General features: G+C 45.9%; 1 protein-coding gene across 3 annotated transcripts in view; it reads left to right on the top strand.

Annotated features, from left to right (window-relative positions):
- Positions 1 to 16,934, top strand: part of LOC132407041 (cadherin-11-like) — a 251,172-nt gene that overhangs the window by 23,794 nt on the left and 210,444 nt on the right. The window lies entirely within an intron of this gene.

The following is a 16,934-nucleotide window of genomic DNA, read 5'->3' as shown; positions in this document are numbered from 1 at the left end:
GACATATGTCAGTGATAATAAGCTTGATTTTGATTTCCTTTTGGAGCATGTTGTCTCTTATTATCTGGGACTTTCTCCAGAATTAGACTTCTGCAGAATCTCTTATTCTCCAGAAGAATGGAAGGTGACCTCAAATGTGTCAAATTATGGAGGAGTTTGATGGGGTGAGCATTTTTTGGATGAGATTACCATGGATTGAGAACTGCGGGGGGTGGGGGGATGTTCCGAGTGTCGGAGGAATTTCTTCTCTAGTGGGTCGTGAAGACTGAGACTGGCAGATTGCTTGATGACAGGGGTCAGGGATTACGGGAAGCAGAATGAAAGAGGACTGAAGCCAAGATCAGATAGATTGGCCTGGAATGGTGAGGCAGCCTCCTGGGCCATATGGGAGACTCCTGAAGCAGTTTCTTACGCTCCATGCCTGACCTTCGGCTAACATTGTTCAGGTAAATACTGATGTATAAACACAAGAGCATACCCAAGTGTGATTCATTGTTTTGTGGAAGTTTCTTGTCCATCGATGGGCTTCTGTATTTCATTTATTACCACTCACATATTTGCAGTGTTCTGAGTTTGAGAGGAATTGTGGGTTTGCTTACTAAAGTTGCACAGTGGTTATTGTAAAGCTTTCATCTCATGTTCTCTATTTATTGCTTATTTATGTATTTGCAGTTTTTTGTATCTTGCACACTGGTTGGTTGTCTGTCCTGATGGGTGCAGTTTTTCATTGATTCTTTGTATTTACTGTGAATGCCCGCAAGGAAACGAATCTCAGGGTTGTATATAGTGACATATATGTACTTTGATAATAAATTTACTTTGAATTTTGAACTTAACAGTACCAACTGTGTTATCAAGATTCCATTGCTGCTGCTGTCTGTAAGGAATTTATATGTTCTTGAAGTAACCATGTGGGTTTCCTTCCACATTCCCAAGATGTATGGGTTAGGATTAGTGACTTGTGGGCATGCGATGTTGGTGCTGAAAGTGTGGTGACATTTGTGGACTTCTTTCTAGTACAATCCTTGACTGTGTTGGTCTTGATGGAAATGACACATTTTATTGTATGTTTTAATGTTCAAATAAAGTCAATCTTCATTTCTTTCCTTCCCTCCCTTCTTCCTTCCTTCCTTCGCTCCTTCTCTCCTTCTCTCTTTCCCAACGTCTAACCCTCATTCTGTCTTTCTACCAGATACGGGCAAGTTGCTGATGCAGTCAGCACCCGTGTTGTTCTGCTCAATGTGCTTGCGTGAGTACAAGTCCAGAGCTCTCCTCTCTCCAAACATTCTCTTTGTTTACTGTGAGCTGGTTCATCCCAGCGACTAGCGACCTAACTGTCATTGATATAGCTCAGCTGGAGAGACGAGTTCAAATTCCAACACAGTGACTGAAGAATTTTGCTTCCAGTAATAAAATAGATAGATAACTTCAGTAATGGTGGCATTGAAACAGCTGGGTTGCCCTGAAAGCAGAGAGACACTGAGATCGCAAAGCGAAAGATCAGCTACTGGAGGAACTCAGCACGTCAGACTGCATCTGTGGAGGCAGATGGATAGTCTAAAGTGGCCTATACCCTCCCTCTGCCTCCTCAGATGCTGACTGACCTGTTGAGTTTCTCCAGCCTATGAATATTGAAAGGCCTAGATAGAGTGGATGTGGAGAAGATGTTTCCAATATTGGAAGGGTCTAGGACCAGAGGGCACAGCCTCACAATAGAGGAATGACCATTTAGGACAGAAGTGAGGAGGAATTTCTTTAGGTACAGGGTAGCAAATCAGTGGAATTCAATGCTATAGACATCTGTGGAGGACAAGTCATTGAATATTTTTCTAACTGGCCCATATCCCACTGCACCCTTTGACAGCTTTCCTTGCTATCCACTAGGCCCCCAATCTTGGTGTCACCCACAAATTTTCTGATCCAGTTTACATTATCATGGAGGTAATTAATTGATATAGATGACACACACCAATGGACCCAGCACTGATCCCTGTGGTTACACTACTAGTCTCAGGCCTCTGGTCTGAGAGGCAACTATCTAAGACTACTGTTTGTTTTCTCCCGCGAAGCCGAAGTCCAATCCAATTGACTACCTCCTCCTGAATGCCAAGCGACTGAACCTGCTTGACCAACCTCCCATGTGGGACCTCGTCAAAGTCAATGTCAGAGTTTGGTATTTTACACAGAGAGTGATGGGGGCCTGGAATGCATTGCCTGGGGTGATGCTAGGAGCAGATACAATGGGGACACATAGACAGGCACATGGATGTAAGGTAGATGGAAAGCGATAGTGTGTAGGAGGAAAGGATTAGTATGTGTCTATAGGTTAGCGCAATATCATTCTATGTATTATGTTCTAAACATTATAATTATACCTGCCTTAACGTCTTCCTCTGGCAGCTCATTCCACCTACCTGCCACCCTCTGTGTGAACAGGTTGCCTCCCCATGTTTTGTATTCCTCTATAAGGCACCCCTCAGCCCTGCTACACTCCACGGGGATAAAAATCCCAGTCTGTCCAATGAATTCCTATAACTGTGTTGCACAGTTCTTCAGATAAGCACATGAAATGCAGAAAATGGAAGGATATGGACATTATGCAGGTGGAAGAGCTCGGGTCAGTTTGCCATTTGATTGCTAATTTCATTGGTTTGGCACAGAATTATGGGTTGATGGGCCAGTTCCTGTGCTATATTGTTCTATGTTCAGACTCAAACCCGCCAGCTTCAAGATTTTGGGGATGAACATCACCGAGGAGCCCTTTGGGTCTATCATCCTTGATAGTAGGGAAGGCACAATAGTAGCTACCTGAAGTGCTTAAGGAAAGATAATCTTTCCCAAAAATTGCTGGCCAACTTTTATCGAGAGACCGTGCTCACATACGGAGTGACAGTGTGGTACTCTAGCTGCAGCAAGACAGATCATAAATCACTTCAACGGGTAATTAGGACAGCTCTGGGATTCAACTACCGGACCTGGAGACAGTCTTCAACTCTCGATGCCTACAGCACGCTCGTAACATCATGAAAGACAAATCCCATCCGGGCCTCTATTTGTTCATTCCCCTGCCATTTGGTTGGAGATACAGAAACATCTTAGCCAAGACTGTTAGACTGAAAGACAGCTTCCCAAGGGCTGTTATGCAGTGGAATAATGCTACACCCTGGCTTGCCAATGGCCTTTGAGTGTTTTGGGCTGCTATGGAATGTTATTATTATTTTTATTTTTTTTAATTAAGCCATACATCATGCTTTGTAAATATCTGTTTGCATGGACTGGAGTAGCACTGCAATCTTATTGTCTTCAGCATTGACAATAAAGTTCTATTCTAAACCCTCTGGTCCCTGTAAAAGCTTTGGAAAGCCACACCAGCTTAGGAAGTTGGCCAGCTGGGTCTTTATTCCTTGGAATTCAGAATGAGGGGCAACCTTATAAAAATGTTTGAAATTATGAGAGTCTTTGATGAGCTGGATGGTAACAGGTCAGGGAAGTCCAAAACTAGGGGGTATAAGTTTAGGATGAGAGGCAAGAGATTTGAAAGGACATGAGGGGTAGCTTCTTCACCCAGAGGGTGGTAAGGATATGGAACAAGCTGCCAGGGGTGGTGGTTGAGGCAGATACAGTGGTACAGGTAGATGCAGCATATGGAGGGATATGAGGTGAACTCAGGAAATTGGGATTAGCTAGCTGGAAAACATGGTCCAGAACAGTTGGGCCGAAGAGTTTCCATTGTGCTGTTTTGCTCTATGTCTTTAACATCCCTGTAAATCTTTTCAACATCCACTCTATCGTTAAAGGTTAGCTTTATTTGTCACATGTACATCGAAACATGAAGTCAGGTGTGTCAGCTGCATCAAACCAAATCAGCGAGGTTTGTGTTGGGCAGCCCACGAGTTTGGCCTTGCATTCAGCACCAACATAGCACAATTCACTAACCTTACCCCGAACTGTATGCCTTTAGAATGTGGGAGGAAACCAGAGCACCCGGAGGAAACCCGTGACTTACAGACAGCAGTGGGAATCGAAACCCGATCAGTGATTTCTGATCCATGTAAAGCGATTAAACTAACCACTACACTACCATGCCACCCCCTTAACAACACCCTTTACTGTAGCTGGATGAGGCCACCGAGATTGGTTTCACCAACTCCTGCGTTTTTCACCGAACTGTCTTCAGAGAGGGGAACCTGCCACATTTTCTAGATCTGGCCAAGCACTGACTCCAGAGTACAACAGGTTTATTGAGTGTTAATGTGGCAGGGGTGATTTCAGTATCACTGAACCATTTTTACTCCCTCCAGTAATTCTGTCTTCCTGCTCTGCCCTGTAGACTAGTGACCTTTGCATCCCCAAGCAAACAGTTCCCTGTGCTTGCTGCAATGCAGGGCAGGAGAGCTTTGGTTGAGTTTAAGCTGATGAATTGGGACTGGCAGACTGATTCTGTCATCTACGAACAACCAGGCTTGCCTGAAAAACTTCCCGGACCATGGAGGATTGAATCCGCAGCAAGATTAACTGTAAGAAAATTGCTTGGTCATTACTGAAGGATCACTATGTACACAGACTTGATAATTTGTTATGTACACGTACTGTAAGTCTAGCTTGATAAAGCTTCCAGTTGTTGAAATATATAGCCTTCAGATATATATTTATATCTGAAGTCTGCAATCATTTCTGATTAAAACCTGATCTCATAGAGAACATTTTAAAATCTGTGCTTGATTACGTGTCACACATGATTGCTGTGTCTGAAGGTTGTGAGTTCAAGCCCCGCTCTAGTCTGGCGTTCCAGTGGAACGGTGAGGCAGTGAAACATTAGGACGGACTTGTTTAAGATGAATTAACAGTTGAGGCCCTGTCTGCTCCTCGATCAATGGGGAATATTCCTCTCCAGGGAGAGAGCAGGGATGTTTTCCCTGGTGTCATTTATACCTTGAAACGGATCATTCAGCCAGAAGCACATCGCTGTATGCCGAGGTTTGTGCACAGAACGTGATTACGCGCTGAAAGGTGCTGCTTGCCGGTGTGGGACACTGTAAGGATCTGGGATGGAATCAGTGAATTCGTGTGTAGTCTCCAACACCTGTGTTCTCACAAGGAACTATTGAGCAGAGTGTAATTGTGATCATTAGAACTCAGATGAATAGGAGGAGGATTAAATTAGATTAGATTGTGAGGACACTCAGCCCTTGTTTATTGTCATTTAGTAGTGCATGCATTAAGAAATGATACAACGTTCCTCCAGTATGATATCACAGAAACACAAGACAAACCAAGACTAACTTACAAAAACCACATAATTATAACATATAGTTACAATAGTGCAAAGCAGTGCTGTAATTTGATAAGAGCAGACCATGGGCACGGTAATACAAAGTCTCAAAGTCCTCGATAGCCCATCATCTCACGTAGACGGTCGAAGGAAGAAAAACTCTTCCTGCCATGAACCTCCAGCGCCGCAAATCTTCCCGATGCAGCCTCTGGAAGCATCCGACCACAGCCAACTCGAGTCCGTCCGAAAAACTTCGAGCCTCCGACCAGCCCTCTGACACCGAGCACCGTCTCTGCCGAGCGCTTCGACCCCGGCACCGGCCGCCAAGCAACAGGCAAAGCCGAGGATTCGGGGCCTTCCTCCCGGAGATTTTTCCGATCGCACCGTAGCAGCGGCAGCGAAACAGGCATGTCGGAAGTTTCACCAGATGTTCCTCTGTGCTTCTCATGTCCATCCCCATCAAATCAGGATTGTGCACGGCATCCTACTTGACAGATAACAGATATTCATTCCTGGAGCAGCCGCACGCTGCCGTCGTGTCGCCATTTTCTTGCCATACATTGAACATAGAATAGTACAGGCCCTTCGACTTATAATGTGCTGACCTATATAAACCTACTCTTAAGATCAAAATTTAACCCTTCCCTAGTACATAGCCCTCTATTTTTCTTTCATCCATGTGCTTCTGTAAGTATCGCTTAAATGCTCCTAATCTACCTGACTTTACCACCACCCTCAGCAGCATGTTCCATTCACCCAAAATACCCCCCCTATACTTACCTCCAGTCACCTTAAAAGTACCCCCTCTTGTATTAGCTGTTGCCATCCTGGGAGAGGAGCAATGGCTCTCCACTCTTAATGTGCTTGATAGGGTGGAAGCAGGGATGAAATCTCCCCTGGCTAAGCGGTCTAAGATCAGGGGGCACAGTCTGGGGGTAGATTGAGGGGAAAAGACCTCACTCAGAGGAAGATGTTGGTTGTCCGTCATTTCTGACGATGACAGGAGAGCTTTTAAAGTGGAAAAGCTGTTGCTCTGGGGCAGTTCCACTCTCTCGACCTCAGGAGTCCGGATCCAGTCTCGTGAGTAGTTGTCACAAGCTGGGGTCTTCCTTGGTGAAGCTGGATAACTATGATTTCTTCTCAGCCTGGACTTGTCATTCACTCAACATGAAGCGTTGCAGATCTGCCTTCTCGGCCATTGGATCTCACTGTTAATCTCATCTGCCCCGTCACATGCTAGGACAGGCATGTCTCTGTCCCTCTCCTAGTTCAGGCTGCCGGTTGAAGTGATATACCGGGCGGTGTGGCCGCTGTCACATGCAAACCGCTACTTGGAGCCACAGGCGAGAGCTGAGTATCCAAAGAGGACCAAAGGTGAACTAGAATGGACATAGCGGGTCACTTCACCCCAGAGGAGGGTAAATCTTTAGAACACTCTGCCTGAGTGACTGTGGGAACTCAATTTTTGTGCTCATTTGAAACACAGATGGATTAACTTCTGGGCATTAAAGAATTGAGGGGATATTGGTGGAACGCTGGAAAAGTGGCTCTGGGTCATGATCCTGAAGAAAGGTTGAACGGGCTCAATGGCCTGGATGGCTGCCTCTTGTGTTTTTTTTTACGTACGCATGTCTGTCATTGATGACAGAAGCCCTGGGAAGTACTAAAAGATTCCCCAAATGCACTTCAGGAGTGTTTACCAAACACCAGTGACATCAAGCCACATGAGGAGAATTTGAATCAGATTAACTACGCTGTGAAATATGTTGTTGTCTGGCAGCAGTACACAGCAATGCGTAGCAGAGAAGCCAAGAATTGATACAAAAATTACCAGCATTGCAATTAAGAAATTGTTTTTTTCATATATAGATATAAAATAAAATTTAAAAAGGTATATTATACAAATAAACCAAGTAAGTAGTGTGAAAAGAGAGCAGAGAAAGAAATGGTAGTGTAGTGGTTAGCAAAACATTTCACAGTACCAGTGACCCAAGTTCAATTCCCACCGCTGCCTGTAAGGATTTTGTACGTGACTGCATGGGTTTCCTCCAGGTGCTCCGCTTTCCTCCCACGATCCAAAGGCGTACCAGTAAGTATGTAAGCTGGTCATTGTAAATTGTCCCATGATTAGACTGGGGTTAAATCAGGGGGTTGCTGGCCAGCATGGCATAAAGGGCCAGAAGGGCCTATTCAGCACTGTATCTCCAAAAAAATATTACAATAATTTCAATAAAAATATATATTATAAATTACATATTTGTAATTTACATATACAATCAGAATGTTTTCATTCATACATATATACAAATTAAATTAAATATATAAATTATATAATTAAATCAGTAGTGACGTAAGTGAGCGCTGAACAGGTGTTACACCTTGCTTGCCCAAGGGTGACCTGCAGGCCAGCAGAGGGAAGGAGTGCCTTGCATTTCCTTTGGTAGAGACGTATCTCCACCCTGCCACCCATGTGATCATAGCAACACACACAAAATGCTGGAGGAACTCAGCAGGTCAGGCAGCGTCTATGGACGTGAAAGTTTCGAGCTGAGGCCCTTCATCAGGACTGGAGAGAAAGATGCTAGAATGGCAAGCTAAGGGGAGCGGAAGGAGGGGGAAAGAGGCGAATCCGGGCAGGTAGGAAAGGTGAAGGGCTTCAGAGGAAGGAATTTGCTAGGACCATGGGAGTAAGGGAGGAAGAAGCAGCTCTGGGGAAGGTGATAACAGGTGAGAAGAAGTAAGAAAGGGATCAAAGTGGGGAATGGACGATGAGGAAAGGGGGAAGAGAAATAATAAACAATTTAGTGAATCAGTTACTGGAAGGAGAAATCGATGTACATGCCATCAGGTTGGAGGCTGTAAAGTGATTGTTGTGTTGCTAAGTAGCAGTGGGTAAGTCTCCCCTCAGTCTCCTTCACTCCAGTGGAAACAGCCTCAGCCTCATCCTCTCTTACAACTCGAAGCTCTCCAGTCCCAGCAAGATCCTCGTGAATCTTCTCCGCACTCTTTGCAGCTTCATCACTCCCTCTCCTACACCTCCTCCAGCTGCTTGATCCCGAGTTATTTACACACTAACAATGGCAAGTTCAGTTGTTGTTCCCACAAGTTCTCTTTCTGATATGTCTACTTTCAGGATTTCAGACTGTTTGATGTCATTTCCCGTACACAAGCGTAAAGGAGAACGGAATAATTGTTACTTTAGATCCGATGCAGCACAAAAAAACACAATACGATAAAGACCACAATAAAAATAAAAACACAATAAATACAAATACATCAGATAACTTACATACATCAATTGATTGTATATCCATAAAATGACACTAAGCATTGCCAGGCAATGATAAAGTAGTGATGGTTGGGGGTGGTTGGGAGAATAGATAACCTGTGCAAAGGTTATTTCTGAAGTGCATTGGACAGATGGTGACTGTTGGCTGCACCCAATTGGTAGCAGTCTCACCCCTTTGATTTGGAAAACAGATTGTTAAATTTCACTCTAGGAGCTGAATGCATAATCCGTCCTGACAGACTGAGTTAATGTCACGATGCTACTGAATGAGAATGACAATCACATTCCATTCCAATAAGAAGATTGTGCATTTTTGTAGCACCAGTATCGCTGTAAAATGTGCCAAGTAGTGTGAGGACTTACTACTTAAGCCCTGTTACCCTTACGGGGGAATAGGGCACTGAGGGCAGCTCGCCAGAATCCTCAGTCCTGGGCCAGTCTTTCACACTGTCTCCAGGTGCAGCCTGTCTTCTTCCTGTCCCAAGGATGAGGACTTTGGAACTTCTGTTGGCGTCTCTGTAGCTCTGGGTTTTTATGGGGTCCTGTTGCTAGCCCCATGCCCAACCCTCCTTTCACAGCCAGGCTTGGGACTATTTGTGGCAAAGTTAAGCTCACGGGATGACAGGCCGACTTTCCTCATGCTGGGGATGTACTACGAGCGGTCATGGAGCAATAAGCGAGGGAAGAGGCCTTTCATCCCAAGCTGGTGCCTTTTCCCCAGGGTCTGCGTGCACCACAGTGGTGTAGCGGTTAGCATGATGCTATTACGTTGGAGGCGTTGGAGTCCAGAGTTCTATCGCAGTGTCCTCTGTCAGGAGTTTTTGTACATACTCTCCGTGGAAAGCATGGGTTTTCCCCAGCAACTCCGGTTCCTCCCACGGACCTAGGACATACGAGGTAGGTTAATTGGTCATTGTAAATTGTCCTGTGATTTGGTTAAGGTTAGTTGGGGTTGTCAGGGCAGGGATCGAAGGGCCAGAAAGGCCTACTCCGTGCTGTATCACTAATTAAAATGATATACATAAAAGTCTAATACTGGAGGGTCTGTATGTAAGGTGAGGGGTTAAAGTCAGAGCAGATGTGTGGGGGCAGGTTTTTTCTTACACAGAGACTAACAGGTGCCTGGAACGTGCTACCAAGGATGGTGGAGGAGGCAGATATGATAGAGGCACTTTAGTCAGGCACATGGATGTGCAGACACTGCAGGGAGAGGGACCATGGGCAGACAGGTGGGATTAGGTGCCATCAGGTTAATTAGTTCGGCATGACATCGCCTGTTCCTGTGCTGCATTGTCTGTCCTCTGTTCCATGAGCAAGGAAAAGATGACTGGTTAATAAAGAACAGGACACAGAAAGTAGGTGTAAACAGCTCTTTTTCACATTGACAGCTTGTTAGTTGCAGGGTGCCAAAAGAATCGGCAGTGGTCCTCAGTAACTTGCAGCCTGTATTAATTACTTGGAGCAGCAATTGTTAAACTGTGGGATTTGATCCAACGTGGGATCTGAACTCCTCGCTGGTGGGTCTTGTGTTCGGGGAGGGATAATCCCCGTCTCTCAGTTTGGATACTGCTATGCTCGGCTGAGAAATCCTCTCTGTTATCACCTCCAGCCTCAACACACACACACACACACACACACACACACATATGCACATGTACAGTATGCATTCACACTCACACGCACACACACACACACACAGACACACACACACACACACACACACACACACACATACACACACACACATGCACATGTACAGTATGCATTCACACTCACACGCACACACACACATGTATGTGCACACACATGCTCACACAGTCCCATTAGGGAGGAGGCTATGTAGCATCCACACCAGGACGTCCAGACTCAAAAACCATTACTTTCCCCAAGCAGTAAGGCTGATCAACAACCTCCACCTACTAACTCACCCCTCTACACCCCCAATCAACACGTCTTTATCATTTCCTGTCGGTCATCTTATGTACAGACGCTCCTATGTCTAGTGTCATGATAGGGACATACAATCAATCTATCTTATATATTTATATTAATTTTGGTTTTTTATTATTTTGATAATTATCTTATGGAATTTTTTTGTGCTGCATCGGATAGGGAATATCAATTATTCTGCTTTGTGTATTGGAAATGACTTTAAACAATCTTAAACACAAATGTATGCTCATGCTTACACAAACACGAACACACACATGCAGTCACATGAATATAGACACTCACATAGATACACACACACATGCAAATTTGCACACAGGCATATGCGCAAGTGAACAGGCACACACCCAAAATCAGCTGTGACCCTTTTGAATGATGAAAGAGGTCTGTGATGCCAGAACAGGACAGTGGCATTGTGCTGTTGTCTCACGGTACCACAGAACTAGGTTGAATCGACCACTGGGCTGTCTGTGTGAAATCTGCATGCTTTCCTTGGATCACACGCAGTCAGAAGATTTTCACTACATCTTGGTACATATGACCTTAGTAAATCAGTTCCAATATCAATGGTACAAGATTGACTCGTGACCTCATAATCCACCTCATTATGATCCTGCACCTTACTGTTTGCCTGCACTACAGCTGTTACACTTTATTCTGCATTCTGTTATTGTTTTACCTTGTTCTACCTCAGTACACTGTGTAATGATTTGATCTGTATGATGAAAGGCGTTGATCGTGTGGATAATCAGAGGATTTTTCCAAGTGCTGAAATGGCTGCCACAAGAGGGCACAGGTTTAAGGTTCTGGGGAGTAGGTACAGAGGGGATGTCAGGGGTAAGTTTTTTACACAGAGTGGTGAGTGCGTGGAATGGGCTGCCAGCAACGGTGGTGGAGTCAGATATGATGGGGTCTTTTAAGAGATTTTTAGATAGGTACATGGAGCTTAGTAAAATAGAGGGCTATGTGTAATCCTAGTAATTTCTAAGGTAGGGACATGTTCAGCACAATGTTATGGGCAGAAGGGCCTGTATTGTGCTGTAGGTTTTCTATGTTTCTGTGAACAAACTTTTCACTGTACTTCAATGCCTGTGGCAATAATATTCCAATTCCATCAGAATTGGGATAGGAAGTGATGTGTTAAGTTTTCAGTAAGAGAGAAGGTGGTGGAGTGACAGGTAGAACTTGGTGGATGGTTGAAAGAGCATGTGAGGCCCCCATTGGTCAGGGTCGACCATGGATGTTGTGTCCTAGCTGTCTAAGCAAGCAAGCCTGGGCAGTACAACATAGAGAGGAAACTGCTGCCAATGTAGCAAGCTCCTTCTCTCCACACATCTGACGAATGCAGAGGAGCAGCAGAGACCGATACAGTTTGGCACAAGTGGCATTGCGGGAGTTTCCAGTGAGCATTGAACTCAGTGTAGGATGGTCTTAGGGACTCCAGCTTTAAGAAGAGACTTCTCCTTCTCCTAGATGAGCTCCCAACCGCAATTGACAAGCCCCATCTGTCCAACGAGACTGGTTTTAAGGCGCTAGTAATCCACCTTTGCCTCTTCTCCTGTCAGTAGAAACAGTTCTGCTGGGCTCAGTGACTACGTCACACAGGAAGGTCAGGAGTTGGACTTGGTTGGCAGAGGTTATTTGAGATACACGCCATTGGGAGTATTTAGTAGGTAGTGGGAGATTGTCCCCACTACAACCTCCGACTATACCTACCTTCAGGATCTTGAAATAACCTGATGGTGGAGTTTGCCAGCAAATTCAGCTTGTGGGTCTTTGTATCTGTCTTATGAGTAAACTAAAACTATTCTCCTTTGAAGGAGGATGAGTGATGACATGAGGTATACTGTAAGTTGATAAGAGATGTAGATTGGAGTGGACAGCCAGAGATATTTTCCCAGGGAAGTGATTACTAATACAAGACGACAACCTTTTCAGGTGATCTGAGGAAAGTTCAGGGGAGATACCAGAGGTAGGTTATTTTTAAGTGGTGAATGCCTGGAATGCACTGCTAAGGGTGGTGGTAGAGGCTGACACATTTGGAGCATTTAAGAGCCTCTTAGATAGGCATATGGATGTAAGATCAATGGAGAATTCTAGGCTGTAGGGTTAGATTGATCGTGGTATCAGAGCCAGAGTGCATGCAGGCTGGAATTGGTGCTGCCCCCAGTGATTGCTCGGAAGAAGACACACTCCATTGTGGTCGACTGTAGACCTCTGTGGAATTCATGGCTCAGGTCTGGACTTTTTTATTGTGTGGCTGTATCTTACTGATATGTTTATGTGCTTTGTGCTGTGTGACGGTCGGTACTGTGTTTTGCACCTTGGCCCTGGAGTAATGCAGTCTCGTTCGTTGTATTCATGGGTATTAATGTATGGTTGACAATTAAACTTGAATTGAGTAGGTTAAAAGGTCGGTGCAACATTGTAGGCCAAAGCCAGTATTTTTCTGCACTGTTCTATATTCTATGTAATGTATCAGTGGTAAGGTATTGAGTCCTGAAATGGACTTGGTTAAGACAGAAGCTGCAGAGAAATGGCAGAGATCAAATACTAGGGAGATGGAGTCCCTTTATGATACAGCCGAGGATCCTCTCTCAATAAGTGTAGCGATTTAATGAAATGATTGGCAGCTGTTCATTTAGCTGAACCTGGAATTGGAGTACATACAAAATGGCTGCCAGATCTCCATACATACCAGCAATGCAAATTAACTCACTCCCCGTGAAGTGGTTTGAAATGTTTCCTGACACATGAGGTAATGTGTTACCTATCTCCTTTATAGGGAACACACCACTTTCCAGCCTGACAGCACTAACTCAGCTTGAACTGAAAAAAAAAGACTTCTGGATAGATTATATCGAATTTTTTTACAATTGATGCTGAGTTCTTAAGTCTTCAGTGAAGTCTCAGTAAACATTCCTTCTGGGCTTACATCTATCTTAGGAAAAGATTACTGTTCTGTTCCAATCTGTAGCTTAAATCTGATGCACAGTGCTTATGCTAAATTACTTTTTATTAATGTAGAGTTAGATTGAAGCCTTGCTCACACTAAAACTTTCAAGTTTATTTGGTTCCTCTTGCATTCAATGTAAGGTTCAATACAAAATTCAAGATTGTTTATTATCAATCTCCTTTACACTTGTGTACTAAAGAACAAAATAATTGTTACTCTAGACCTGATGCAGCATAAAAAAACCAATAAGCATAAAAACACAATAAAAATAAATATAAAAGCAATCCTACACAATTGTTGAGTGTGGCTGTATACACATAGACTGATTTTATTGGGATAAAGCGACACTCTGTGCACTATCAGTACTTATTATTTCCTATTTTATTTTATCTGCACCTCGTGGTGCATCGGCTGCCAACCGTTCCCATTTCCTTAGCATTTGTCTGTTTTTTTTTTGTGAGGCCGAGTTGCTAGCTTGACGCTTAACCCAGCACTAATGGACAGCCTGCAATGAGCTGACTGGATTCGAATATAAAGCCACTTGCCTCAAAGTTTCGTGTGGATACCACTACACTACCAGCTAGCTTTATTGTATGCTGTTACTTCTTTAAGTAAGTACTTATCAAAACAGCTGTAACTATGGGATTTGTCTCATTCTGGACTTTGGAAGACCTTCAGCTCATTATTATCTTAAGATCCTCATTGAAGCTATCCGATATTGAAAGTCTTAGAGGAGGTGGACGTGGAGAGGATGTTTCCAATAGTGAGGGTGTCTAGGACCACAGGGCACAGTCTCAGAATAGAAGGACGTCCCTTTAGAACAAAGATGAAGAGGAATTTCTGTAGCTAGATGGTGGTGAATCTGTGGAATTAATTGTCACAAATTGCTACAGAGACCAAGTCATTGGGTATACTTAAAGCCCAGGTTGACAGGTTCTTAATTAGTAAGGGCATCAAAGGTTAAATGCGGAAGGCAGAAAAATGGGGTTGAGAGGGAAAATATATCAGCCATGATATATATGTATATCAGCCAGAGCAGACTTGACGGGCCAAATGGCCTAACTTTACTCCCTTTGTCTTTTGCTTTTAAGAAGACCTGGGCAGTTCTGCTTATTGGAATTTGCAATTTTTCACTGAGTGTGTTATCCTATTGGATGTGCATATTTAGCTTGGAAACTTCAAGGTCTGTGTGACCAGGTTAATTGCTTTTTGGTTAGTCTCGGCATCAAAGGTTACTTAGAGAAGGCAGGAGAAAGGAGTTGAGAAGGATACTGAATCAGCCATGTTGGACTGGTGGAACAGATTTGATGAGTTGAATGGCCCTAATTTTGCTTCTTTGTCCTATGGTCTAAATTAGATTTTTGGTCATAAATAAGCACTTAGTTCAGATACAGTCATGTAGTTAAATAGTGTGGAAAATAGCCCTTCAGCCCAACTCACCCATGTTGACCAAATGCTGCCTGGTTCCATTTGCCTGCTTTTGGCCTATATTGCTGAAACCCTTTTCTATCCACGTACCTGCCCAAACGTCTTTGAAACATCTTTGGCGGAAAGGAGAATGAGGTCGAGAGGACTAGTAAATCAGCAATGATGAAGTGGCGAGTAAACTCGAAGGGCCAAGTGGCCTGATTTTGCTCCTGTGACTTATGGTCTTTCTGCATGTGAACATAAGGTGACTTTGATGGGAAATGATCACATTGTAGCGGTGTGCTACAAACAGCGCTAAAATTACGACACGGAGTCGGTAACTGCAGTCGAAGGAAAAACTTTATTCGAAAACTTCAGCCTCACTTTTAAGCCTCTGTCAACCGGCCCCCCATGGCGAAGAGGCTCCAAAGCTCTGTGCTCGCAAACCCCCGTAGGCTATCTAATTGTGAGTCGGTTCGCATACGCTAGGAAAAGAGCCGCCACATAACCCCCCCCCAGAACCGGCGATACACCCCCCAATGTCCACAGCCTGGGCCAGAACCTGCTTGGGAGGTCGGCCTCTGCGCCGAGGCGCCGGAAACTCGGCCGGTTGCGCCAGGTCCACATGGGCCGGCTTGAGGCGGTCCACCGTGAAAACCTCCTCCTTCCCCCCAACGTCCAGCACGAACGTGGACCCGTTGTTCCGGAGCACCGTAAACGGCCCCTCGTATGGCCGCTGCAGCGGTGGCCGATGCCCGCCCCTTCGTACAAACACAAACTTACAGTTCCGTAGGTCTTTGGGTACGCAGGTCGGGTGCCGCCCATGCTGTGAAGTGGGTATGGGGGCCAGGTTACCGAGCTTCTCGCGAAGTCTGCCCAGGACTGCAGCGGGTTCTTCCTCTTGCCCCCTCGGGGCTGGTAGGAACTCCCCGGGGACGGCCAGGGGCGCGCCGTATACCAACTCGGCCGACGAGGCGTGCAGGTCGTCCTTGGGCGCTGTGCGGATGCCGAGAAGGACCCAGGGAAGCTCGTCCGCCCAGTTGGCTCCTCGCAGGCGGGCCATGAGGGCCGACTTCAGGTGACGGTGGAAACGCTCCACTAGCCCGTTCGACTGTGGGTGGTAGGCAGTGGTGTGGTGCAGCTGAGTCCCCAAAAGGCTGGCCATAGCTGACCACAGGCTGGAGGTGAACTGGGCGCCTCTGTCGGAGGTAATGTGGGCTGGTACACCAAAGCGGGATATCCAGGTGGCGATCAGGGCTCGGGCGCAAGATTCGGAGGTGGTGTCGGTGAGCGGGACCGCCTCTGGCCATCTTGTGAACCGGTCCACGATAGTCAGGAGGTAACGCGCTCCGCGCGACACTGGCAGGGGGCCCACGATATCCACATGAATGTGGTCGAAACGCCGGTGGGCGGGATGGAACTGCTGCGGTGGGGCTTTGGTGTGCCGCTGAACCTTGGCCGTCTGGCAGTGCATGCACGTCCTGGCCCATTCACTGACCTGTTTGCGGAGTCCGTGCCAAACGAACCTGCTGGAAACCATCCGGACAGTTGTCCGGATGGAGGGATGCGCCAAGTTATGAATGGAGTCGAAAACACGTCGCCGCCAGGCTGCGGGGACGACCGGACGGGGCTGGTTGGTGGCGACGTCACAGAGTAGGGTCCTCTCACCTGGGCCCACGGGGAAGTCCTGGAGCTGCAAACCAGAGACTGCAGTCCTGTAACTCGGAATCTCCTCATCCACCTGCTGTGCCTCTGCCAGTGCCTCAAAGTCTACCCCTTGGGAAAGGGCATGAACGGTAGGGCGAGAGAGCGCATCCGCCACGACATTGTCCTTACCCGAGACGTGCCGGACATCCGTTGTGTATTCAGAGATGTAGGACAGGTGGCGTTGCTGGCGGGATGACCAGGGGTCGGATGCTTTCGTAAACGCAAAGGTAAGCGGTTTGTGGTCCGTGAACGCGGTGAAGGGCCGACCTTCTAGGAAGTACCTGAAATGCCGGATTGCCAGGTAGAGCGCCAACAGTTCCCGGTCAAAAGCACTGTACTTGAGCTCGGGTGGC

The sequence above is a fragment of the Hypanus sabinus genome, chromosome 17, assembly GCF_030144855.1.
Source record: "Hypanus sabinus isolate sHypSab1 chromosome 17, sHypSab1.hap1, whole genome shotgun sequence".
Classification (NCBI taxonomy): domain Eukaryota; kingdom Metazoa; phylum Chordata; class Chondrichthyes; order Myliobatiformes; family Dasyatidae; genus Hypanus; species Hypanus sabinus.
Note: the sequence above shows the minus strand (reverse complement) of the source record. Positions and strands in the feature narration are given on the sequence as shown.